General features: G+C 40.5%; 1 protein-coding gene and 1 non-coding gene across 5 annotated transcripts in view; both read right to left on the minus strand.

Moving 5' to 3' along the window:
* The window catches only part of daam1b (dishevelled associated activator of morphogenesis 1b), a 46,257-nt gene extending 22,343 nt beyond the window's left edge, over nucleotides 1–23,914 (minus strand). For 2 of the 4 annotated variants that reach the window (XM_086167659.1, XM_086167656.1), the window contains exons 1-3: nucleotides 23,777–23,909; nucleotides 10,017–10,263; nucleotides 9,814–9,897 (exon numbers count right to left, since the gene is read on the minus strand). The gene's annotated coding sequence lies outside the window, so the exon portion shown is untranslated. Of the gene's footprint in view, nucleotides 1–9,813; nucleotides 9,898–10,016; nucleotides 10,264–23,776 lie in introns of all 4 variants that reach the window. The other 2 variants (XM_086167657.1, XM_086167658.1) reach the window with 2 other exon arrangements.
* A 1,579-nt stretch (nucleotides 23,915–25,493) lies between these two features.
* trnaf-gaa (transfer RNA phenylalanine (anticodon GAA)) lies at nucleotides 25,494–25,566 on the minus strand. The gene has a single exon. It is a non-coding gene; the product is annotated as a tRNA-Phe (tRNA).
* Between the last annotated feature and the right edge of the window lie 906 nt (nucleotides 25,567–26,472).

Raw genomic sequence — 26,472 nt, forward strand, 5'->3', positions numbered from 1 at the left:
CTTCTGTCTGGTAAATAAAGACATGGTGTCCAGATATCCGCAAAGACACTGCCGTCAGCATGTCACAAACACAGCCCTACTGCTTCCCTCAATGCTGCGCCGCATGGTGTGATGCCAACAATCACAACCACAGCGGCTGCTATGACCTGCAGGGATTTCTGTATGCTTTTTGCTTGGTGAACACTGACATTCCCAAATTATTTCAGAGGATCTGGATAGACTAAGTCCCTAAATTTAACCTGGTCAGGTCACTTCCTGAGCTGTAATCACAAACTGTGGGTCACTCGGCTTAGTGGGTTGGGTTGCCTCTTCCAGAAGGGAAAGACATGAGTTTTATTGAAATTTTGTCTACATAGAGTGGAATTATAAAAAGACAGTTTTGCGGTCTACCTAAAAAAAGACTGATGTCATCACTGTCCCATTTTAGTCACTTTTTTGGTTCATCTGTGTTTCCTTCAGCCGCTGTACTTTTCCAGTTTGAAACACAGCATGGAGCAGCAGACAACTTTTTAATATTTCCTGAAAAGCTCATTAAAATTCATTGTAGTTTTAGTATAAGCCCTGAAAGACATATTTGTTCTGCACTACCCTCCTAATGAGAGAAAGGCACAAAGATACAATTTTAATAATTTTATAGATTGTCAAAAGGACAAGTGTGCTTACAAGGAATTTGTGCAAAAGTCATTTAATCAGGGGTTAAACACATAAGAAAAAAAAACAAAAAAAACCATGTTTTACCAGGCACCAAAAATGTTGTTATATCGGTCAGCTAAAACCAACAATAGCGATCTGTAACTGTATGAGTATAGCCATCACTATTATAAATAAAGGGAATTTTCAGGTAAATATAGAATGCGCAGTATAAAATATAACAGTATAGAACAAAGACCAGGGCTGAAGGCCAAAAGGCCACACATGGGGTAAACATAGCAGTTCACTCTTAACGAACACACTAAAGTTAGAATAGTGTATTTATTTTGACAAATCCGTGAGTTTTCCAACTAGACTACTAGAAGCCTCAGCGGCAGCTGCTTGGCTTCACACTCACCATCTATTCTTGCATGACGGGAAGAAGTATTTCAAAGGGGCTTTTGACCATATTAGTCCACAAATCTGCCCATCTTTTCCATTAGCTGAAGCAAGCTGTAAACTTTATATAAACTCCTGATCCAGAGTGGGACACTGCTAGTCACCATCCAGCTGTAGCGACCAGTTGGAGTGCCATGGTGTGGCAATGGATACATAAGTACAAAGACGTTTCAGAGGGGAAACAAAAATCTGAGTGTTTAATGCTCAGGCATCGTGAGAATGTGTGTCAGGGGTTTCTCCACCTATTTTCTTTTATGACACTTAAGGAATAAGACGAAAGCTCTGAAAAATTTCAATTCGCTACCCTGTGAAATCCTCCAGTGGCACCAGTGGATGGCAGTTTAAAGATGCTGATCTAGATGTTGCTTTGAAAATGTATTGCCAATAGTGAAAGTAAACAAAACGCGTTAGATATGTTGGGTTTGTAATACTGTTAGTATTTTACCAAGAGGCGTCTGAAATTGAGCTTCGAGCATCAGCTATCTGAGGGCCGGTCGATGGAGAACAAAAAAAAATGGTTTATAACATAAATATCAGTGACTGACTTTTTTAACAGCTTGTGTCAAAAATCAGTCTTCTTTGTCTCTCTGGCAATGTTAGGTACAATAAGTTGTGGTTGATGGTTAAATTCTCAGCTCTTCCTGTCTGCATGCTGAAGTGTCCTTGGGCAAGACATTGAACCCTCAGTTGCTCCAGATAGTCTGGTCTACCTTGCATAGCAGCTCTGCCGCCACTGGTGCGTAAGAGTGTGTGTGAATGTAATCCACAGTAAAGTGCTTCGAAATGGCGATGATGAAAGGTGATGAAATCACCGTATAAGTGGAGGCCATTTAATTAATGTTAGAGCTGCAGTGTTTGGGGGGGGAACAGCTAACGGGAATACCAGAACCTTTCCTGTCTATTAGATCTTCAGCTACTTCTAATAGAATCTGATGTGGTGTTTTGGCGACAGGAGGAGACTCTTCGTAACAGGGAAAAATATTTTAAATGATCAGTTAAGATAGACTAATAGATTGGCGTTATTAAATGGTTAAGCACGAAAACTATGGTCCTATGAAGAATGTGTTTGTGCTTTAATTGTTAGCGTATGTGAGATTGTACAGACACTAGCCCCCAGAGGTTGTCTGTCAGATGGTCAAGGTTCCATACAACATTACCGAGACCTGTTAGAACAAGAGGACATTCCTCTCATAGCCAGCTGACCCTGAAAAACACCACATCCATACAACTGAAGTTTTCCAGTCACCTACGGGTGAGTGATTGTACTACAAACAAAAAGAATAAATAAATGGGGAAAAAAAATCTATAAGCAGTGCAAGAAAGTAAAAGCGGAATGAATCGATGTTAACAACAATCGTCATTGTAGAGGTATATGTAAAATGCTTACACCTCGTAAAATAATAATGCAAGGTAATAGTTGCACTTTAAATCAAGAAAAATACTGAAAAGTCCTTTCTGGCTGGCTCTGAAGTAACACTGAGACTCTTTTCGGCCACTGCTTACAGATTCCTTTACTTCATTCATATACATCATAATTCAACCCACCCACTCGTATTCAAACAAACACTTCTCTCTTTGTCTGCAGGAGATTTCTATCCCTAGATAGCCTAGCTGTTGTCTCAACCATGTGGTTTGGCGAATGACCTGGCATGAGGCCAAAGAGTAAAAAGAACCCCAGTGTTTGTAAAGTGAGCCTGAGCTTGAACATGGTGCCTGCCTAAGACTTCCCCACAAAACCTACCAAACTGTCAGGCCGATCAGAGAAAAGGCAGATGAGCAACTTATGCTTAACAAAGTCACTCCCGTTATGAAACATTTGCAAAGAGGAATGAAGTTGATGCAACGCTTTTCCTCCAGTTGTCTCCATGCTGTTGATTTTCACCCCTTTTCTATTTTATACATTTGATGACATTAATAACTGAGCTGAAAGGTAATTAAAGTCATGCACTTTGACGTTCTATAAGGTGAGTTAATTTTCAAGTCAATTTTTGGTCAGGTAATCACATCAAAGTAGATAAAGCCAGAGAAACTGCATTGGAGGAAATGCTGAAATGTTATAGCCTGAAAAAAGTAAAGAGTTAATCATTACATACTTCACTAAAAGTAAAGTAGAAATAATGTTGTATTATTTATCCTTTTGCTACTTGGAATGGTCAAACAGTTTCTGCATAGAATTTGTACTCAGAAACATTTAAAAGATACATAAGATTGGGTTTTGTGTAATGAAATAATTACCATCATGAACTACAGTGACCTTGCATAATGTCTAGGCCAGGCCAGGCCAACCCGCAACTCTTACGGTCATGTCGATTTTTGCGTTTGTGTGGGTCTTTTTGCTGTTAGCGGAGAATGCTGGAGAAGTGCACAGCTTAGAGGTAACATTTTACACATACTGTAAAAAAAAAACCAACACACAAGCACGAAGTTCGACATTAACATAAGAGCCACATGCGGCTCAGGAACCGCAGGTTGGTCAGGCCTCGTCTCGGACAACCTGGAGATAATGCTACTAGGCAAGTGTGCTCTTGCAGACAAGAATTTAAATTTGGAAAGAGATCAGAGTGATCAGAGGTGTCCTGAAAACTTGTGTGAAATACTTTTTTCTAAGCCAGTTGTCTCTCAGAAGTTTCTACACATGAGGTGTACTTAAATACCTAAAGCTGCTGCAGTTGCCTAATTCATCTGCAGCATTAAAGACTGTTGAAGGGAGACAGAGCTAGAGTTTCTTCGTTTCTAATGTGGCAAAATGGTTTTCTGGCATTTGGCACTGAAGAGATATAGTTTGAAAGTTTTCTGACTCTTTTGGTTTTCAGTTTATAATTAGCAATAATTGTCATTTTTGAAATGTCCTTGAGGGCACATTAACTCCTCATTCTGAGGTCATTCTGAGGTCTGACCTGGAGCTAGAGGCTCATAAGGGGAGCATTTAGTGCACCGAAAATGTACTCTTCTTGAGCAATTTAGGATGGATCATACTTGCAATTTGATGATCAAATCACAGCACTATTTTCAATGCACAGTAAACCCATGATATAGTTTTAGCAATTTCCATCAGTTTATTACAAAGAAAAAAAATACAGTATGATCAGAAATACAGTATGGTTTGAATACAACCAACATTTTTGATCTGATCACAGACAGTCTGTGGTATATTTTGCTAAATACCCTCTTAGATCTTTCAGTTTTTAAACTAATACCAGGTAACAGAAGCCCTTCCCCATTTTCAGGTACAAGTTCTTCAATTTTACCATTTGGGGTGGTGGGTCTTGTTCTATCTTGGACTTCGAGCATTGCATAGTTTTGCTCCTTCATCATACTTATAATTCATTTGTTATCGTGCTCAGACTGCATGTAGTAAAGAGCATAAAACAAGATTTGCAAGTGCTGTTGAAAAACAGATTTCGTTAAGTTCTGGAAGTGCTGTTGTATCTGCATCTGTGCCTTATGGATTGAACACCCCCAGGATTGTTGTGCACCGCCGTAATGGTTTATTTTGGATCAATTTAGACAGCAAAAACAAAAGGCCAGTCATGTTTTTTTCTTTTCTTTTTTCTAAATCAAAATAGACTGTCTCAGTTTAGGGCTGCTCTGCTGAAAGCCACCCAGCAAACCAGTATTTGGACACTGGATGCTTGCTTGACTTTCACAATAGCAGCATGTGGTCAAAACCACAAAAAGTCCGAATATCTAAACAAGTAAAAATAATACAGCAATACAAATTACTCAATAAAACATTGCTAAACTTAAAACAAAAATGTTGAATGTAGTCACAGCTAATGCTACTAAGTACTGATTGATGACGAAATCATTTAGAGCTTTAATTTATTATTATTATTATTATTATTATTATTATTGTAATTATTTTTACAGTGAACATATTATATATGTTCAACATAATTTCAGTTCCTCTGGATGAGCAAAAAAAGACCATGGGTGCCTAATTGTATTTCACAGCTGAATTTAACCCATAGCTCTCGCTCATCCAATTACTTAATGGCACCGTAATTACTCAACAAGTAATTACACAGAGACTTGAACACACGAGTAACAGTGTTGTGATGGAGAACCAAAATGGCAGGTTCAGAGAAAATTAATATCTATCACTTCTTTGCAACTGCCACTTAATCGATAGAGCCATCAAATGATTGTTAGTTTGATCATCAAACACCAGTGGGTCTTCCCTGCTGAGGTGACTATGTGCTCATGTGCGTTTACATTACAGGACAGTGTGTCAGGAGATGAAAAAGGCATTGCCTCTTGAGCACTAATGTCACATGTCTGCGCAAGTAGAGCTGGAGTGGCTCTCGGATTACTGGATTAACATACAGAGCACAGAGCGGGGAATACCAGCACAGAAACAGGCAAATGAAGCAGTTCCACTAACAGCAGAAATGTTAAAACACTTGTCAGAAGGCTAAGGAAGTCCAACTGTAAAAGGTAAAGTAATAAGAATGATCTAACTCATTTTGAGCTATAAGCCGGACTCTGAGCTTTTCAGTGAGTTCTTTAGGACCTGCACCTCTATCATACCACGGCCAAATCAATACAAAAAACATTGTACAATTTGAAAAGGTGATTAAAACTACTGCTTGCTGTGTTGCTTTATAAAGATGAAACAGTATTCACTTTCAAATTATTGAAAATGCAAACAAATGGGAATATTGGGGATTTTAAATGTCTCATTGCAGCTTCTCAGGGATTCATTGCAATTTTTTCCTCTTTATCAAGATGAAGGTCTGACATGTTGGCTTCACAAATCAAGCAATCTGAAGATATTTTCCCGAGTTCAAGGGAACAGTGATGGCTACTACATTTCATCAGTTTGTTCTAGTTAATAACCAAATAGGCAAAACACAAGCAAGATAAAAATAGCATCCTTGATTGTAGCGTAGCATAACACAGAGCCGGATACTAATATGATTGTGTACACTGGACACCGCATAACAGAGGATGGGGATACTGTTGTTCATGGTGAGTAAATATTATCTAATTGTTTTCTGCTTCCTTCCTCCTTACACTAACACACTTCATCAGGATACATGATTACTGACAGACCTACTGTGTTATGACTGGATGGCCTACGGGACCAGCATGTGAATCTCTGCCCGAGGCCCTTTTCAAAATGATGAGCTGACTAGAAGTGCAGGAAAGATAGAGCTGTGATAAAAGCAAGCTGATCTGGTTACTATCGTCATTCCACACAACAAAACTGCTTGACAAATAATAATCATTTCAATGACTGACATGGTTTGTTTAGAGGGGCACGGGGCACAGTATTATTCAAGAATGGATCGGCAGACCCCTGTACTGATAAGACATAGGTTTGTCAATAAATGTGATGAATTCTAAGATCAAATCACATGTGAATCAAGTGATGTATTCCATATCCTTACAGAAAGGCATTTAACATATATTTGCTTCAACACTGACAACTCAAAGTACAATAGTGTATTTTGTCCGGAACAATAAAGTATACGTTTGACCCATCACACTTCTTGGATTATCCAAATCAAAAAACAAACCGAGGTTTTAATGCCGCATGAAATACAATTTAAATGGCTTGAAAATTAGCCAAAAAAAAAAAACGAAATCTAATTTCATCAACCACTCTAGTACCCCTTAAAATAATTCATTGGAATTCACTTTTTCAAATTCTTCCTTCAACTAAATGACATGAATGAATAAATATATAAACAAATATCAGTGTTCCTGTTTGTGAGAGTGTGCAACTGAAAAGTGAGGACAGAGATTAAAAAGCAGGTTAAAAGGCTGCTCTTTCCACAGGCTTGGCTGTCAAACTGGTTCTGCGGACAAGACTCCAACCCCCTAGTCCAAACATGATAGCATTGTTCCTCAGGTCAAACCATCAAGTGGAGGTTAGGCTCAGGGCAACGTAGAGCAAACAGAGCACAATGTCTCTGCTCTGGGTTGAGTACAGTCATTTCAGATTGTCTTGTTGATGATGGTTACAAACATTTACGCAAAAGAAAAATTATAGTTAAACTTAATAAGACTACATTGAATAAGAATGGCCTGATATGGAATACTTCAGACTGTTGAAAACCAGAGCAAGAGGGTTGTTAAATGACAACATAGATGCTGACTGTTATAGCCAAACCTGTTGATGATGAATGTGATCCAGATACAAATCAAATAACACATCATATGGTTGGGTATCCTTCATTTAATTTCTTGAATCTTTTGGTTGCTCTCTATGTGAACTATCTTCAAAAAGCACAAAAAGTGAAATAGGTTTGCTTTCTCCGAAAACTGGAGTTAGGGAAATTGAGTGTGTTATGAAAAATTTATCTTTACAGTCAGGCACTTGTCATATGTCAGTGGGAAAGGCCATGTAAAACCAAAAAACGATACTGGTGGATGTTTGTAGCTTGCCATAATCTTTTTCCTCATCACTGACAATCAGATTAGGGAATGGAATTTGAGAAATCAGACATAGCTGAACAATGAGTCAGCTGTAACATCTGAATTTAGAAAATTGTAAAATGACATGGAAGCTACTTGGCAAGTGAACGGAGAAGTTGAATCTTAGCAGGAGTGCTAAAAACAATGTCAAATTGTTAAAAACAATAAATGACAATACGGTCTGGTTGCAACCACTGCAAAGCTGCTTTGTACATCCATAACAACATTCAATTTAGACACTAGACAGAGGGGCCACTTTTGAGAAAAATAAATATATGAATTAGTCCAACACAGAATTAATGGATTTAACCCTTTTTGCTCATAATGAAGCTCACTGGGGCTGATTTGCAAACAGGAAAAAGGTATCAGAATAGTGAATCATTTACATAAGGATGCCTTATGTATGAATGACAGTTGTGGCAGTGTGTGTGTGTGTGTGTGTGTGTGGGGGGGGGGGGGGGCGCAATATTGATAGGCTGTTTTGCCTTCTATAGAAACAGGCAGCACTCACTGATACTCCAATCAAATATTACCCAGCTGCTTACACTAATATCTGTATAGGGCATTAGAGTAAAAGGGGCTGATTGTGATGTATTATGATTGTGGTCATTATAAAAACTCTATAGGAAGGGAAACATCTGAAGGTATTCTAAATGGCTAAGTACTCCCATGAGAAACCTTGGCACCAAATCTCACCAGCAGATAAGAAAACATCTGACAGAAAGAATTTTCAGTGTAAAAAGGCAATTCCACATCATTCTAGCTAAAATGAGAAAAATCCTAATCCACAGCAATCAAGAAATTAAGCAATATGGTACAATATGTGCATTCATAATAGTAGGATATTGTTAATATGCGAGTCTTACTGTTAAAAAAAGCAATGGGGCTATAGTGATTAAATGAGATCAGGGAAACAGAAGCTACAGTACCATCAGATCAGTGTCATCTTCTTCTTCAAACATTAAATAAATAGTTAATAGCAGGTCTGCATCACATCGGCAGTGAGTGACCCAGAAGCAGTGTCTTATGGCAGATTAGAACAAAAATATCAAGCACACTGATTTATTCAAGGGGTGTAGAATTTGAATGATTGAAGATATTGAACCAAAAATAGTCACTCTTTATCGATCAGAATGAAGGAACTGTCCACATTACTATAGCATATGAGCTTTACTTCTGCATGTGTCATAATTAATGACAAATTTATTTCTGACAAATAAAAAACGACCATCAGCTCAACGGTTATGGGCATGTGGAGAGTTGTAATCTCAGACTGCGCCCTTTAAAAATCCTTTCCTCCTCAGTTGCTATGGTAACCACCGTGGCGGGTGACCGGTGTGCACTGGGTGGGTGGGTGCTTGGTTTAATGTAAGCCCCTTCCACCGCACATTACCCTCCTTTTTAATCTGCTCTGGATGTTTAGAGGGGAGAAAATAGGATTTTCTCTTTAACTCGGACAAAAACAAATAACAGGACCATTAAGGATTACAGGGTAAAAATCTAGCTTGCAGTCACTTTGCACAAGCATAACGCCTGCTGAAATACAAAGACTAGCTTTTAGCCCTTTATAGTACAACGGTCTGCATAGTATTTATGTGTCATAGGTTGCCAAGAGAAAACAGAGGAGCAAACGTGGAACCTGAGGAGGCTGCACGGTGGCAGGAAATTAGTCCATAGAATGAGCAGACCTCTCTTTGCTCAAGGTGACTTTCCATTTCACTGACCTGATTATCTACACTCCTTCTCCATTATGGAAGGTATGCCATCTTCTCTTTCTCTCACACACTTGACACCGATAATGGGCTCCGTTTTCTGGACCACAAACAGAGGCTGGGTGGGAGGCACCAGCCCATAGCCTGTCTGCGTAGCAACACATATTTCTACCAACACCTCACCCTATCTACAGACCAGCCTTGTCATTATGGGGCATTCCCCACATACAGAGGACAACTCTCTTACCATGAAATCAGCCTCTGGGGCCTGGTCGAAGCACCCTGTCATCCTCCCCTCCCCCCTTGTTACTACGGCAACACAATTTTTCCACTCTGACACCCATTAATTAAAAAGATATGACACAATCAGTTATGTCTTGGTGAGGGGGAATCCGGCTTCAATCCTTAAGAATGATAAAGTGGAGTGGTAGCCCGACTCCCTCATGGAGCGATAGCCTCAGACCATCTACCGGTCACATGCAGTCCACACAAATTCCAATCAGCAGATAGCTACCCTCATCCTCATCCTCAGCACCCCTCTGCCCTATGCTAATATGACAAACTGATAATAATACACATCAAATCTTACCCAGTTGAGAAATGAGCACGTCCACGATCTGCTCTCAGCATTCCCTTTATATCCTCAGATCACTGCAGCATCCAGTTTTCTGCACTGTCGACAGAAAAAAACGATGCTTACACACAGCCCACAACGGTGCATTTCCCGTACAAGGTATGCGATTTGCTCAGGTCTGAGTTCCTCTGTCTGAGGCTGGAGTGGCTAATAAGCACCTTGTAATGCAGAGACTGTCAAAATCAGCCGGGAGGAACATCAAAACAGAGGGTTGGAGGCTGGGAGTAATATAGAGGCAGTTTGCACTCTGACGGCGGGGGGGAGGGCAATGGATGGAATCAGCTGAACATACACCATGAGCTGCTGCCTGAGATTCTGCAAACAGCCCGCTGACCGGAAAGAACTTCATCTCAGCATATCCACTCCCTCTCTAGTCTCCTTCTCTCTGGCTTTCTCTGCAGAGGGCTGCAGGGAAAGAGGGGACAGGAACAGATGTTATTGGCTCCAGACCACACCCCTTTTCAACACTCGTTCTAATAGGATGCAGCTGAGCTGGGCAGAACCCCTGCGTACTTGCCCCCCCTAACGGCCTCCCACCTCCAATCCCCAAACCCCCCGCCTTTGGGCAACTTCTTTAGGTTCGTTTGGGGAGCAGAAAGAGGAAAGAGGAGATAAGGTGTGAATCCTGTCTGGTGTGAAAGCGACACTATGAAAGTGTGACTAAGTGAATGAAAACATTAATTTGGAAACACTTAATTTGAAAAGAAAGCAAGTCCTACATCCTCAAATCCTCACACCCTCCAAAGATGCAATAAAACACCTTCGGCTAAACTAATACTGCACAATTCAGCCCCCAAGAAATGCATAAAATATTCAAAGTATTTTAATCTAAACAAGCTGCGGATCTCCCACATAATTGATAACATAACCCAGCTAATTAGTTACTCCCTGCCAGCATCAATAAACATTCCTTAAATACAACATAGTGCATTTTCCCCAAAAACATTGCAAGGAAAAAGTGGCTTCCTCTGTCGGATACTCATGAAATACTTTCTCACTATGTCACAGTAGGTATTTCCAGCACAACAATATTTCACATGTTACCAAGGAGGTAAATTGGAAGCAATTTTATGCTTAAGGATTATGTGAACACAAAAGATTCACCATATGTGCAGCCTATTAAAAACAAAGCTGCGGTGCTTGATTCATCGATGAATTATGCCTTATTTCTAATTAATTAATATGTAGAACCCTAATAGATTATCTGGCTTTAGCACATGAAATGAAATATTTTCAGGGTCAAACTTTTCTTAAAGGGAACCACACCTGAGAGGACTAATAGGCATTAATATACTTTAATCTTTGTCTCATTCTAGAATGTGTTAAAAAAGCATGAGGAATTGTTGTTCTTAAAATCACAATATATAACACAGTTTAACCTCTGAGAGCAGCCACTGTTTTACTAGCCCAATGCCCGCTGGGTTAATGACATAGAAAGGTTGCATTGTGTTAACTTTGGCTTTCCACTAACGTTAATTTTCACTCTGTACAGTATATACCATAATAATGCCACATTGTGCTGCTTTTGGCTGCAATTTCCAGTCCGTGGGAAACAAAGGGAGTGATGCTAGTCTACAGAGTTTTCCAAGGGACAAGAAGAAATGAAAGGAGTGGAAACTGCTTGTGGACGTACAGAACTTCCTACGGACCCGCAGCTGTGTTCTCACTACTTCTCTCCGGATGCATTTAATGCATTGAACCAACCTAGGCTGCTGAAAGACCTCAGAGGTGCTGCTAGTTTTAAACACGCTAAATATGCAGAAACTAAGGCCAAACACCGTGCCTTTAGTTTTCTTTCAAAAGTACAAAAAAGGTCCTTGGGAAAGTAACAAAGCCCGCTTGAAAAAAACGCCACAGGCAGGAGACGCTAAATGTTCTCCTGTGAGGATGTGAATGACCTGCTACTGCAAAAGTAGCCTTTGATGACGAAAGGCCGGGCGCCAGTACGGTCACAGAGGAAGCGGACGACAAGTCACCCAGTCAGTCAACACAGCGGTCTGTTAGTCTACAGTAAACAGCCGATGCCAAAAGGGGAGCGACTTACAACAGACGCTCTCCCTATTACCATAACAATGCCGTTGCCACATGCACACCACACCAGCGACTTTGGCCGAATCATGCCTTTTCGCGTCTTTGTTCATCTTCTTTTGAAACTCATTGTGACTTCTGTCTTAAACGTTACCCTCCTCACTCACATCTCTCTTGTGTTTGAATTGGAGGGGTTGCTCAGATGACATGTTTTTAGCACCTTAGGGTAAAATGAATGGGATGGAGCAGAGTGCAACCTCATGACATCACTACCCAGACAACATTGTAAACAAAAATGGCGGCATTGAGCGAAAAACTTTTCTCCAATTTTAGACAAACTAAGATACACTTTATGGCCAAAAGCATTTGTGAACCCATCCAAATACTTGGAATCAGGTGTTCGAATCATTTCCATGGCCACAGGTGTATAAAATCAAGCACCTAGGCGGCCACGTAAACTGACGGAGCGGATGCTGGGGTGCATAGTGCGAAGAGGTCGCCAACTTTCTGCAGAGTCATTCGCTACAGACCTCTAAACTTCATGTGGCCTTCAGATTAGCTCAAGGACAGTGCGCAGAAAGCTTCACAGCATGGGTTTCCATGGGCGAGTAGCTGCATCCAAGCTACACATCACCAGGTGCAATGCAAAGCGCAGCATGCAGTGGTGTAAAGCACTTTGCCACTGGACTCTAGAGCAGAGGAGACGCGTTCTCCGGTGTGACGAATCGCGCTTCTCCATCTGGCAATCTGTTGGACGAGTTTGGGTTTGGCGGTTGCCTGAAGAACGGTACTTGTCTGACTGCATTGGGCCAGGTCTGAAATTTGGTGGAGGGGGAAGATTACAGTGTGGGACTGTTTTTCAAGAGCCGGACTTAGCCCTTCAGTTCCAGTGAAAGGAACTCTGAAAGCTTCAGTATACAAAGACATTTTGGACAATTCCATCCTTCCAACTTTGTGGAAAGAGTTTGGAGCTGGCCCCTTCCTTTTCCAAAATGACAGCACTAGTGCACGAAACAAACTCCATAAAGACATAGATGACAGAGTCTGGTGTGGATGAACTTGACTGGCCTGCACAGTGTCCCGACCTCAACCCGTCAGAACACCTTTGGGATGAATTAGAGCGGAGACTGAGAGCCAGGCCGTCTCATACAACATTAGTGTGTGACCTTACAAATGTGCTTCTGGAAGAATGGTCAAAAATTTCCATAAACACTCTCCTGAACCTTTTGGACAGGCTTGTTGAAGCTGGAATGGCTGCAAAGGGTTGACCGACATCATATTGAACCCTATGGATTAACAATGGAATGTCACTTAAGTTTACATGTGAGTTCATATTGCAAGTCACCACCACGACACCAAGCCTCATAATAATTTATCCTTTATTGATCCCTGTGAGGAAATTCATTCTTTGGAGTTAACCCATCACGGATGAACCATGAGCAGTAGGCTGCCATCCACCAGCGCCAGGGAAGCAGTTAGGGGTTCAGTGTCTTACTCAACAACACTTCAGCATGATAGGAAGAGCAAAGAATTGAACCAGGAATGTTCAGTTCCAACGACAATGGCCCTACCTCCTGTGCCACACCGTTCCCGGTTTTCATACAACACTTTTCACTCCATTAGAACACAAATAATAGCTGTGAGAAATCATCACAAATTGCCATTCCCAGACCACAAACTGACTACTTAAAATAAATGTTCTTGGAGGTCATTGATGTTGTTACATGATTAGGAAGGTTATTACAAGTTCAGTCAGAAGATGTCTGGGTGTTAAGTTGCCTGTAGCTAACATTTTTGTACTGCTCCACTGTTATATATCAATGGTGATCCAGCATAACAAACACTAACATTTCCATTTTAGAGGTGAGACTGTTGCTTCAAGGAATGCTGCGAAAGAGTTTATCTCTTCAGAACCGGTGCTACGGACATCATTGAAGAGCCGCACCGGTTTACTCGTGAATGGATAACATTGGAAGCTGTAGAGTCCTGGGCAGCTGCCTCTGAAAAGAATGTCATGCAGCTGGAATAACAGACAGGTCTGGTTCCCATGGAGGGCTTCTGTTCTGGTGGAACAGACCATCCCTTTCAATAAAAGCCCAGGACTGATGTTTTGGTGGCTGCAATATTACCAGGTAAATGAAACAGAAAAATGTTCCATTTACTCAACATTATATGACATGAACTAAATTTTGATTTCCTGTCATATATTTTCAGGCAGTTTAATTGCACTTAATTTCCATTGAAATCTCTCTTCGAAAGGAGGAATGGTTCATACCTTTGTAACATGACAGTAATACAGGTAAACAAAAAAAAAACAGTGACCGCGAGAGAACTCCATGATTACATAGATTGGATGTCCAATCTCTGAGTTTGATTTTTAGTTTCACCAATACAACTGATGATGTTGACCCACTGGCATTACACTGATACACTGACATTAAGAACAGTTATATATTAGTGACCTAATGCATTCTGACCTCTTCATTTAGACACCTGGGCTTGAAATATGTTTTCTTTTCCTTTAGCTTTTTTTCTTTAAAAAGAAAGTACTTTTACTTTGCTTTTCCTTAGGATTTAATGTCATATGTTGACCTAACCACCCATCCAGCTTTCAGGGAACGAAATGTTAATGTAAAAGCAAAGAATGCAGTGGAAGATTGGGAATGACTTTGCTTTACATGAACAGAGTCAAATCCGATTGGCTGCAGACTGTAGCTGACCCTGAAAAGTTCAGCTGTGATTACAAGCTTGTTGACCACATTTCTCTGCTTATACAGTGACATGTTTTCTTACAATACAGTATAACCAGCATGGTCTGTCAAAACTGATACATGGTGGAAAAATAAGTGTCAAGAAAAGGCATGAAGTTGACAAAAGTATCTCAGTGTGATGGGTTAGTGAAAGGGGACAGAAAATAAATTCTACAACACACTAAAAATAAGCATATTCTCAGCTGAATCATAACTGACAGGCTAGAGATAAAAAAGAGAGGCTCCACTCGCTGCTAAGGAATGTGTGAAGGGGGTAATGTTATATTATGGCTCGTATTATGTGGTGGGAGGCTACAGGCCTCCATCGTACATATGTTTCTTCCAGGGTGGAGCCATGTCCACAAATTCCACCGATGCAGCCCTTCCCATGTTAGAGACCCCTAACTATCACAAAAATTAAATGCCAGCATTCAAAAGGGTCCTATTGGTCTACCCACCCTCTGGAAAGCTTCTAATTACCAAGTGGAATAGTCCATCCCAGGAGAGGCACACAACTTTCGTCATCTCATAAACTTAGTTGTACACAACGGACCAGCAACAACCATGAAAAGGAATCTCAAGTTAAGCTTAACCACTTCTGACTTTAGACTTAAAAATACATTTTTTGCCCAAATTTAGCCTCTTCATCCACACACCATTACTGAGCCCTCCAGCCACACCTTGATCGAAATTAATCCACTGAATCCAATAAATAGGGTATAAGGGACATTGAAGATATTGTTTTTAAAAACTAGTACAAATAATCTTGTATGGCTGTCATGGTAAAACTAGAATTTAAAACAATTTCTACAATGAACCCTGTGCCTTGCTTATCGAATATTACCAAAATCTGAAGTAAAATCATCAAGGAATTGAAAAAAAAAAAAATAGAGACCAACAAAAATACTCAGTATAGAGCAATATTTATACTATATTATTTTCATGACTTACAGACAAATTGTAAATCTAAATTTTCACTCAAAATCTCAAGATATTAGGTCACAAAGATAAAAGAGCTTCTCAAACAGGCAAAAGGATGCATCCGCAGAGAACGTGCTTGTAACGGATTGACAGAATTTGCGGGTTGAAAGACTGTGGCTTAACTTGTTGATCCCTCCAGATGTAGGCCAAGCCCACTGCACTATGAAATCTGTGGTAAAGGTTTTCCAGGGCAGAGATGAGGGAGAGGCAGCGTAATGCACTCTATATTAGAATGGAAGTAGCACATAAACAAACAAAACATCAATGGTAATGGTAATGGTAATCCAACATAATCCAATCAGCGTTCAGTCCGCTCGGAAGGTGAAGACAACATGCCAGTCAGCTATCGTCATGCGAGGACACACTGAAAATGAGTTCACCAGACTAGCAAAAAGATCTGAGGTCCCGGGCTCAACTTTGACTGCCAACTTGAATGCGAGTCTGGCATTTTGCCAGCAGGATGCATGACTGGCTGACATGGAGACAAAGTCTACAGTGAACCCAAACTGGCACATAGAACACAGCCATCTTGTATGGCTGGGTGGCCAAATTACAAGCTGCTTATCTAACAGCGTGCCATAATCTCAGCAGAGACAGCCACCCTGAAACTAGATGAGCGTAAACTAAATACAAAAGCAGTCATCGGTAGCTGGGAAACCCAACCAAGAGCTGTATGGTGCTCTGAAATAAATAAATAAATAAATAGATAATTAGGTGAAGGGGGGGGGGGGGGGGGAGAGAAAAAAAAAATCAGAAAAGGATGTGGTGGTATGTTAACAAGAACACCTGCTGTTTAAAACAGGATTTGTCTGACAGCCTCTGCCCTGCGGCATCCGAGCTATAGCTCCACATGATGAGGACACAAACAACAGCGTACCAAGCATCCCAAAACTTCAGTGGAAGTCCTCTGGTACACACTTTTACTTGACCTATTTATCAATAACTGTCAGACTGTCACTGATTTTTTTTTTTTCATATAACAAGATGTAAAAAGAGGCCCTTCTTAATGCAGGCCACTCGTAAAAGTCTAACAAATGGCATAACTGGGAGACAAAAAGGACAATGGAAGCAGGGCGATACCACAACGAGCCGTAACACAATAATGCCTGTGGACTACTTCGCTGTTGACGCAGCTGGTTTTGTTTGATGCATGGCTGTTTCAACACATTCTCTCCAGTAATGTTATCATACAGATATGTTAAACTGTGGGAACCTGCTCATAACGGAATACTGCAACCCTGCAAAGAGAAGCTCGACATTCTCTTTGACGAGAGGATGAATCTGACAAACAAATGCAGGAGGCTTTGGAAGCCATGTCAGTATAAAGAAAATAATGGCTGAAACCAGGTAGTGTCTTTTGACAGTCAGTTACTGAGACTGGGAAGAATTAACAATGAGTACGATTGAACGGAATGAGAAACAAGGTACCTTTATTCAAACAAATTATATAAATTCAATAAGAATGTGCATGACTGAAATTACAACTCTAACGACCTGAACTCAGTTAACATAAATAACATTACCATGGTTAAAAGACACACAAAGACATTGCTGCAGAAAGAGATGGCTGAACCAAAGCATGTATTCATTTCCATATATTATATAGAGGATTATCATGAATAAAGGCACTCGGATTTGTAAAGCAAGTTAACTTCACCCATGATCGCTCCCAACAAATTAAATGTTTCTTGACTCTTAATCCTTCCTCACACTATTGAATATCAAGACCAGAGAGAATCCATGTTTCCTGTTTTTTTTATCTTATAGTTATACAACTTCATGAATGAAAATAAAATCAGAGCTTTAGCCTAAACATGTTTTTTGTCCTTGCTTCTGCTCAACAACTTGTCAGAACTTGAGGGTGCTTTCTAGAAGGTGGGGCGGCATTTTAAGAGCAGGATAAAGCATGCCGTGCTCTGGCACAGTCTGCTGCTGAAACTGATATGTGTCTGCTGTTTCGAGGCCTGTTACATACTTTGATTTGTGTGTGAGGGAGACGTAAGTTGGCATCTGACCTGCTTAAAATAAACCGATCAAAGAGGATGTCTGGCATATAGTTTGAATCAGTATGCTTTGGCAAAATAAATATTTTCAAATTTGCAAATTGACTGAATGATGGTTTTATCGGAGTCAAACACGTAACAACTTTACATTACCCAGGCAGTCTGACTGATTTTCATAATTCTGTTTTTCTTTCAGGTTAGCACATGTACATGTGGGACATCTTTAAGGTCTATTTAATCACCTGAAATGTTGAAGTTATAGTAGAATGAGCAGGTTTACTCTGATATATTGTTATCATCCATTTTCGATGAGTGAACTCTTTACTACTCACGGTCTGAACAGATGAGCACACAAAATATCCTGCCAGACTAAATGATACCCAGCAACCAGCTGGAGGTTCTTGGCTAAATATCAAATCAAAAAAATCAAGATGGGGGTTTCACTTAATACAGTCCTCATAAAGTCCTCATTTCCAGGATCCCCTCTCAGGGAATTAACATTAATAATGTGACAAAGAGGGATTGAAGCGTGCAAGGATTGAAACATGAATCCTATTTGGCCCATAAAACCCTCCTCCTTGCCTTCCAAACCAACATCTTGGTTATGGGATCCCCACACCCCCACCACACACATGCAGAGGACAGGACCCACATGCTCCCTTTGTTCAAACCACAACATGGCTGCACTCTTTTCATATCTTGTGACTGAGGCATAAAAGTAATTAATTTTAATTCTCGCTGTCATTGGAATCTGAGATTTCCCCTCACATATCTCTAAAAAGGTACCAATTACTTTAACACTTGGTGGACGGCCAATAACTCCAGCCATTGAGCAATCAATTAAAATTTACAAACTCAGTAGAAAAGTTGATAGAAATACTTCAGTGTGAAACAAAGTAAAAATGTTTCAATTATTTGCCATACTTGGGATTACTTTAAAACGAGAACTTTTAAGTACTTCTATAAACTCCAGGAGGAATTGCCTTGGTGAATGAATTATTTATTGCAGGAACAAGAAATTAATTTTAGGACCTTTTCGATTCCGATGTAATGAATCGCCTATTGGCAGCTGAGACTAATGAGCAAATGTAACACCAGCACCCCCTGTGTTAAAACCATGTCAAACAGTGGCCATATCAAGCTGTTTTTAGTGTTAGGATCAAACAATGAGAACAAAACAAGAATTTCAGTTATTATAATGAAGCCAATGACACACAACAAAATACTCCTCCCAGGTCATCCTTAGTTTCTCTGTTATTGCACCACGCCCACAACATTTGTTTACATGACTTCCGTTCTTGGCCTAACACAGCCAAATTAGGCTGGCAACACTTGGTAGACATAAAAGTGTGTACTATTACCTTTACTTAGCACTTTAATTAATAAAAGCATGGGTGGCTCTGTTCTTTTACAAAGTATTAAACTTTTAACTTTTTGCACATCATCAAATTAAGCTGGGATCCCAAAATAGTGACAATAGTTGTTGTGAAATGGTTTACAGAATCAAATTAAATAAAAACCAGCGTCTTCTAGGTATACGTTGTGTGTCTTTACGATGTTTTTAAAACAATTTGGTATGTTTCACAACCTGACATATGCTCGAAAACACTTTGCCAAATATCTGCAGGAATCAGAAGTAGTGCAGCTTGTACCCAGCTGCCAATGCTACAAGTTCAGATTGGCCCAAAAATAATTTCATAGGTCACCTAGTTCTAGTTTTAGAACCATAACGGTGCAGTTCAAGGCATGTTTCTCTGCAGGGAGCCCACTCTGTGGAGAAACATCTGCATTGCAAACTCAGGGATGGGACTGGACCTGGAAAAACTTCAACACACCTCAAGGTGGGGTTGGTTTCGGTGGGTGTGTGGATGTTTTGTTTTCAGCATGTTAAGATTTGCACTACGTCTATGTCTATTCAGCAATATGTAGCTCTTTGGATACAACCCCCTCTAATTGGGACATAAAAAGAACAACTTCCAACATGAACTACCTATTATTGGCATAAATAACAACTTCCAACATGAACTACCTATTATTGGCATTGGCTTCTGGAATTCAAAGGTCAACACAGAGTTAGAATCATGTAGCTGATGTGGTGCACTTATTATTGCTCAAAAACTATCCTACAGTGGGTACATGCCTTACTGGGAAGGTTCCATATCTCGCCAAAAAGTCTCAGAACTGTCAGCTTAAAGCCTATCAATTAAAAATCTGTCACCAGTGAGGGGCTGAGCTAGAGACAGAGTGCAATGCCCTTTAAACTCCAAACAATCAGAGGGGTCAAGAGTCAGAGGCATAAGGATGGGACAGGCTGTGGATAATTACAAACTGTATCTTAACCTATAAGGTGGTGATAGGACTGAAACAATAGAAAAATAGAAGAACCGTTTCCAGGGAACGTTATCTAAACCCGGCACTTTGAAATAAGGAGGCTGTGAGAGAGAGAATATTTGTTGTGTCTAGTCTCATAACACCAAAACACAAGGTTAAAGGAGAATAAATTACCACATCAAGAGCTATAATTCAAGGTGTCCCTTCAGGAAACTGACATACAGAGGGTGAACCACTCATACCCTGAACTGTGCCCTCATGACCTGTTTACCTTAAGATTAATGGATTTTACTTGGTTAAATATAAACTTTTGGGGGGGGGTTCATGAAAAATACGATAAATTATTGTGTTGTTAGAGGTGGTTTTTGAGGTAAGTTGATGCATCTCTTTTAACACCAAAGCTCTTTTCCACAGTGTTTTTCCAAAAGCTCAATTATTCTTGGCTGAGTGAAATCAAAGTCGGTGTTAGAGGATAGGTGAGCCATGGGTTATTTACTTAACCTTTGCACATAGTACAATCTGTATTTTCTGGTATATTAACCAGAAACATTCTGAAAACATGAGGTTGGATCTTGGGTGTGGCTCACACCAGCCTGACCCCAGCTGTCGCAACACTGGGGACAAGTGCACAGTGGGTCCAGACTGGGGGCAGGGTGTGGCCTTGCTGGGATTCCATGGTGATGGACCTGGCCTCGGCAGAGAAGTGATGCTTAATGAAGCCATTGTCTGGCCCAAGTGAAGCACACTGCAAAATGAATGGCACATTCTAACAGCCACACAGGCCTATTGTTGTGGCAGGCCAGCAGAGTGAGGCTGCTCCCCAGTTTATCCCACAGGATCCACCAGAGAACATACAGAGAGAGCCAGATCTGAGGACATGAAGACACCACAAGAAAAAAACAATGACATGGAAGAACTTGCTCAAACAATCTAGGGATATTTGAGACTGGCTTAATATGGAAAATCCACACTGGCACAGTTTGTGAATAATACACAGAGAAAGGAATCTTTGTTTGTTAGTAATCCCAGAAATTAAATATGGGAGAGATCAAAATCATTACATCAGCGGGAAGAAGCAGTCCCCTTGACTTGAGCAAATACACAGAATTCTCGATGGTTTGCAAAATCACTGACATTTTCTCTAAATATTACCTAATGAGTGTGACTATTCAAACATAAATAATTCTAGATATTTTTGTTGCCATATATTGACTGAATTATAAAAGCAAAACTAAATAATGTTAAAAAAAAGGAATTATTGTTTGTCTCTTGTCTAATCTTATCTTGGTATTTTCATTATTTTGGGTCATTTGAATATGTATTTACACAGTTATCCAAGAATTTTGAGGACAAACCTCCAATATTTCCATTCAAAAAAAGTCTATGTCTATATCACAAAAATAGAAACCAAAAAAGTTTGACCCACAGTGATATTCTCTGTATCTCTTTTGCGCATAAATTAAATCCAGGATGCTACAGAACCCAGTTAATGTGACACTTGAGACCATTTGGAAAGCCAATCCCACACTGCTGGGGTTCAACACCTGCCTCTCTGCACTAATGCTACCATCCCAGCCTGGGACCAAGCTGATGTATGGCCACCTCAGAGGCTCAGCTGTGTTACTGTCAATACTCAATGGCATCCCCCATTGAAAATAAATTAGAATTAGATATCCTGCCCCAATCTCCATCCCCCTGAACTGCACAGACACTCCTGGTAAATTTATCACTCAATTCATTAAACCATTAGGGACCCTTGGAAGTGTGCGAGCAGAGAAAATATATTCAGGCTCAAATTATACAGCCACTGTTCATGGACTATTAGTAACCCTGACTTTTCATGATTTCAGAAAAACTGTTATCATGTCATCTCATTTTCTGTTACGTATACATATCATTGTCATATATAGCAAATGAGGAAAAATAGAACTAGAAAGGCTACTAAAGGAGAAAAAAACAGGAAGCCTACAGTAGTTTGTACTGAGATGTTATGTACCATTCCTCCACCAGGGCAAACTAAGGTGATGGTCATCTTTTTTTCCAGGTACTGTTTCTAACCGCAGAACAGAATAAGGTGGTGTATGACAACAAAAGTATTGCTTGAAATAACAAACAACCGGTGCCAACAAATTCATGACCGCTGTTGCCATAGCTAAAGGCAATGCTTACACAGAGGGAAAAAAGTCTCCTAACAGTACTTGTGGATTCTAAAGATGATCGTATCCAACGAGCAGAGCTTTAAAACAGTAACACGCCACTTTTCATTTGCTGTCAACCTTTACATCACGTACTTGTAGCAATTGTAATTGTACATAGCAGGCAAGTAAAAACAGAATATTGACGTTGGTGGAAAGTTGAATGGCACAATGAGAAAAATGTGCAATTTCCATATGAACTGTCTGCTATCAACGTGCACCTGTACAAAAAAAGGGACAACATTCAACCTTTTGGGCCCTGCAAATGCTGTTTTGTAAACAGCTAAATCCCAATGCTGTGGAACAAAACAACAGCATGGTCGATCACAGACACCTCTGCTATGTTTACAGTGAAAACATGTGTGCAGATCACAATAAAGTAAGCCCTGCCACAAGGCCACCCATTCAGACCTCAGTGATTTAGAGCCTTTTCATTATTCGGAACGGAATTTTTTTCAGATAACCACCTGACTCGAAAAAATAAGTTCACAATGATTATTCAGTGATAATGTGTGTTGTGGTCTCTGAGTGTCCTGCAGCTGATAGGCTTCCAGCAATCAGTCATACACTTTCCCAGCGAAGTTGCACAGTAAAATTACATTCAGAAGCCTCGCAGGTTGTTTTCCGCAGAACAAAGTGATAATTATCGGACTGATCTTGAGGGTAGATCAATATATAGGAACTCGATTGTGAATCTAGGATAAGGGCATGGAAAATGACAGTAGCATATAAGAGTATCGCTAAAATCGGCAGCCACTTTATTCTCATCCATTTACAATTCAAATAACAACTCAAGTCATAACAAACGTGTGTTTGGATACACCAAGTTTTGGCTTCAACCTCTTGTTTTTCTTATGATTTTCGAGAAAACTTGAGAACTGGATGCCATGTTATCATTCTCTTTTCTTTCTTCCTTTCAATATACGGTACCACATGGTAAAACTAAACCATCAAACCCAGTTATGGATAACTTCTGCATGTTACTAACAACCACATGGGATTCTCTCGTCAAAACTGGTCGAGTCGAGTGGCACGATTTGACAAAAAAAAAAGATTTTAGATTTTGTTTTGTTTGATAGCCTCCGACTGGAAACCTATAGCTTACTGACTTTCAGTCCATCGGCCTCCCAAAGCAGCCCGGACTTGGGAGGCTTTTCGCCGGGGGACTATGTTGAAGTTAGCCGTCGCGGTGCGGGTCAATGTTCGGTGAAGTTTCTCCGAGCCAAAACCCAAACATTTTGCAAAACAGATGCAAATGTCAACCACTCCCTCCTTTCAACAAAGCTTTTTCTGAAGAAGAAGCAGCTCGACGGATTCATAAGAGAAACGCACGCGCACGCAAACACACGCACGAACGAACGAACGAACGAACGAACACACACACACACACACACACACACACACACACACACACACACACACACACACACACACACACACACACACACACACACACACACACACACACACAAACTTCGGTTTTCGTTAATGATGGCTGTTGCGTTGACTGACGGGCCACACCGGCACTGAGCTCACACTAACAACGAAGCCTAGCGACCCGGTGTGAGTTACAGGCGCGGAGTTTCTTTCAACCGACCGGAGTTTGTGGGAAAACCGCGGCGCTCCTCACCTCGTCCCCTGGCGCATTTTTCTTGTTAACCGCGTCCACGAGTTCATCGGGTATAGCAGAAATAAAGTATGGCAACAACAAAAACAACAAAAAAGAAGAGGCACACAGTCCAGGAGGCAGCGAGATGATTCCACCGACTGGTTGGTCCGGACTGCCCGTGATGTCATCGATTTAGCCCCGATGCCTACTGCGCATGCGCACCTCACCACTACCTTTGGCTGCACTAGTGGCCTATTTTAATAGCTAATAAAGGAGTTCTGCATCCAAAGCAATGACAATTTGTTTTTTTATCAAGTTAATTCATAAGCACTATTCTTGAAAAAAAAAAATCTTGTTTCATGCCGTTTGTTAATAGCTAAAAAGTGCATAGGTTTTGATGACCACAAGAGGTCTCTGACTGGTCTCACATCCTCGAAGTGTCTCCTCCACGAAATACACCATTATAATCATGAGAAATTCAGATTTTCATATATATTTTTATTATTTTAATTTTTTTTTCCTCATCATCTGATAATGTATTTGTTTGTCAATGTAATTACTTAATTTTCTGAAACCAGTTTCAGATTTTCAAGCCTTTTTTTCCTTCCTTTTTGATCACTTGGTGCCCCCTCGGGATGTCAACCATTATTTAGATAATCCCTCCAAGATCCTGTCAAATTTGTGGTCCAAGAGAAAGATCCACACTCTGCAGTGAGCGTAAGGGGTGGGGGTGATAAAGGTTGTCTCAACTTACTGGGCTCACCTCATTCCCGTCATGCTGAGTAAGCCAACAAAAAGTGATGCTTCAGGCCTGTCAGTGAGCTACAATGCCAAATCTGGAGAAAAATGATCATAGTTGATGCTGGACAAGCGGCCACTCCTACCAATATCTGCAGTTGTAATAAAAAGACAGATAAACAATGATTTAGCTCATAAAGTAATTGGAATGTCTCACATTCTTTCCACTTACTCAGTATAGACAATACCGGGTTCTTACATTTGGAAAACAGCCGTAATGAATGTTAATTCACTTGTGTTTACCAGCAGTGACATGTTACTCTTTGAACTCCATGCCTGCTCCGTAGATTTGTGGGAAAGAAATTAAAATAAACCAAACAAGTTGCGGGTTTGACATCTGATGGCACACGATGAAACAATAACACGGGCCAAAATAGAAGTAAGACTGACGGAAATCTCAGCATTGTGTTTGGTAAACACCACAAGCATCTGGGAAGCATTCTACATTGCTGATCCAAATCATCACAGAGGCTTAACTTAGCGGTTACCATGGTGATGCCAGATGCTCTCTTCCTACTGTATGAGTGTATTCGGGCACCGGCTCAACACATCAATGTATGTAACATGTCTACGTGGGATGTGTCCAAACGATTTTTGGACATAAACACCTTTAGTGTGACTTTTTTAAAATCCGTTGAGGAGATGCATTTAGAAATGTTACATTGCTTCCAGAGGAATGATTCCCAGCTTTTTTTTTTCACAAACTATTTATGAAACAGACCAAAAAGGCACGGCAATCGAATTAGCAATGCTTCTTTGAGGAAAAGAAAGGAAGATACACGCTCTACCGGTGACATTCAGCACATTTCATGCTTCGTCTAAAGGAGGCGGATGTTCTCTTGGTGTTTGCAGACCACCATGTTGTTAGTGGGATGTGCAGAAGAACATTGGGAAGAAAACTTCCAGCAGCTATGCGGACCCAACCCGCACAACATGGCCCTGCCGAAACCCGGGATCGAACCAGTGACCTTTAGATCTTCAGTCTAACGCTCTCCCAACTGAGCTATTTCGGCTTGAAAGACACGCTAAATGCATCGAATCGGATACTCGTCCTAAGATTTGGCATGAGGAAGGCCTCGGCTTTGCAGAAGGGGGCACTCCGCCTTTCTCGTCTTCTGCCCTGGAATGTGGAGGCCATATGTTATCCAGTATCGCTGTTGGTAGATCAGCGGACGTGTCCGTTTAGTTGGGCTTTTTTTATACCCATTTTTTTTCGCCCCTCTCCCTCCCACCCCTCCTCCCCCTTCCTGTCCCAGTGGACGGACTGCTTTTTTCCACGCAAGCTGGTCAGACTATCGACGGGAGGGGCTTCAGCAGCAGGGGTCTTTTTTTTTTTTTTTAGGTTCTACTTTAGTCTTCAGCACTTCGCAGATCGAACCGACGCGCAGTATTTTCCGAAATAATAATGCAAGATTTTAATACCCATGTGTCGATGAACCGGCGTGTCCCGTGGATACATCGGTGTCACGGTGGTTCGAGTAGACAGGGTCGTGTCATCCATGATGGCGCATTCATTCACGTTCTCAACCAAATTAACTGTGTAACCATATATTTGGTTAAAGGGCGACATCTAGTGGTCATTTGGGAGAATTTCAGCATTATTGAAGTCCAGTGGATTCCGCTAAATAAGGCTTGCCAGATTTACGGGAGAAAATAAACTGACTTCCTGCATTCTTATGAATTTAAAGTTTTTTTTTGTTGTTTTTTTCTGTTCTTTATTTTACTATTTATTTATTTATTTATTTATTTGAAATTTTCAATCATTATTCACTTTCTAATAAATCGGGGCAAATTAATGCAAACGAGTCATATCAGCATCCCATTATTTGAAAATAATGTTCTACAGGACAAATATGTGGGTGTAGACATTCATATTGTTTATGTGCAATTTGAAGTCTGAAAAACACCTCTAAGTGTAT

The sequence above is a fragment of the Fistularia commersonii genome, chromosome 20 (genome assembly GCF_037954325.1).
Source record: "Fistularia commersonii isolate RoL2024-O1a breed Wild chromosome 20, RoL_Fcom_v1.0, whole genome shotgun sequence".
NCBI lineage: Eukaryota > Metazoa > Chordata > Actinopteri > Syngnathiformes > Fistulariidae > Fistularia > Fistularia commersonii.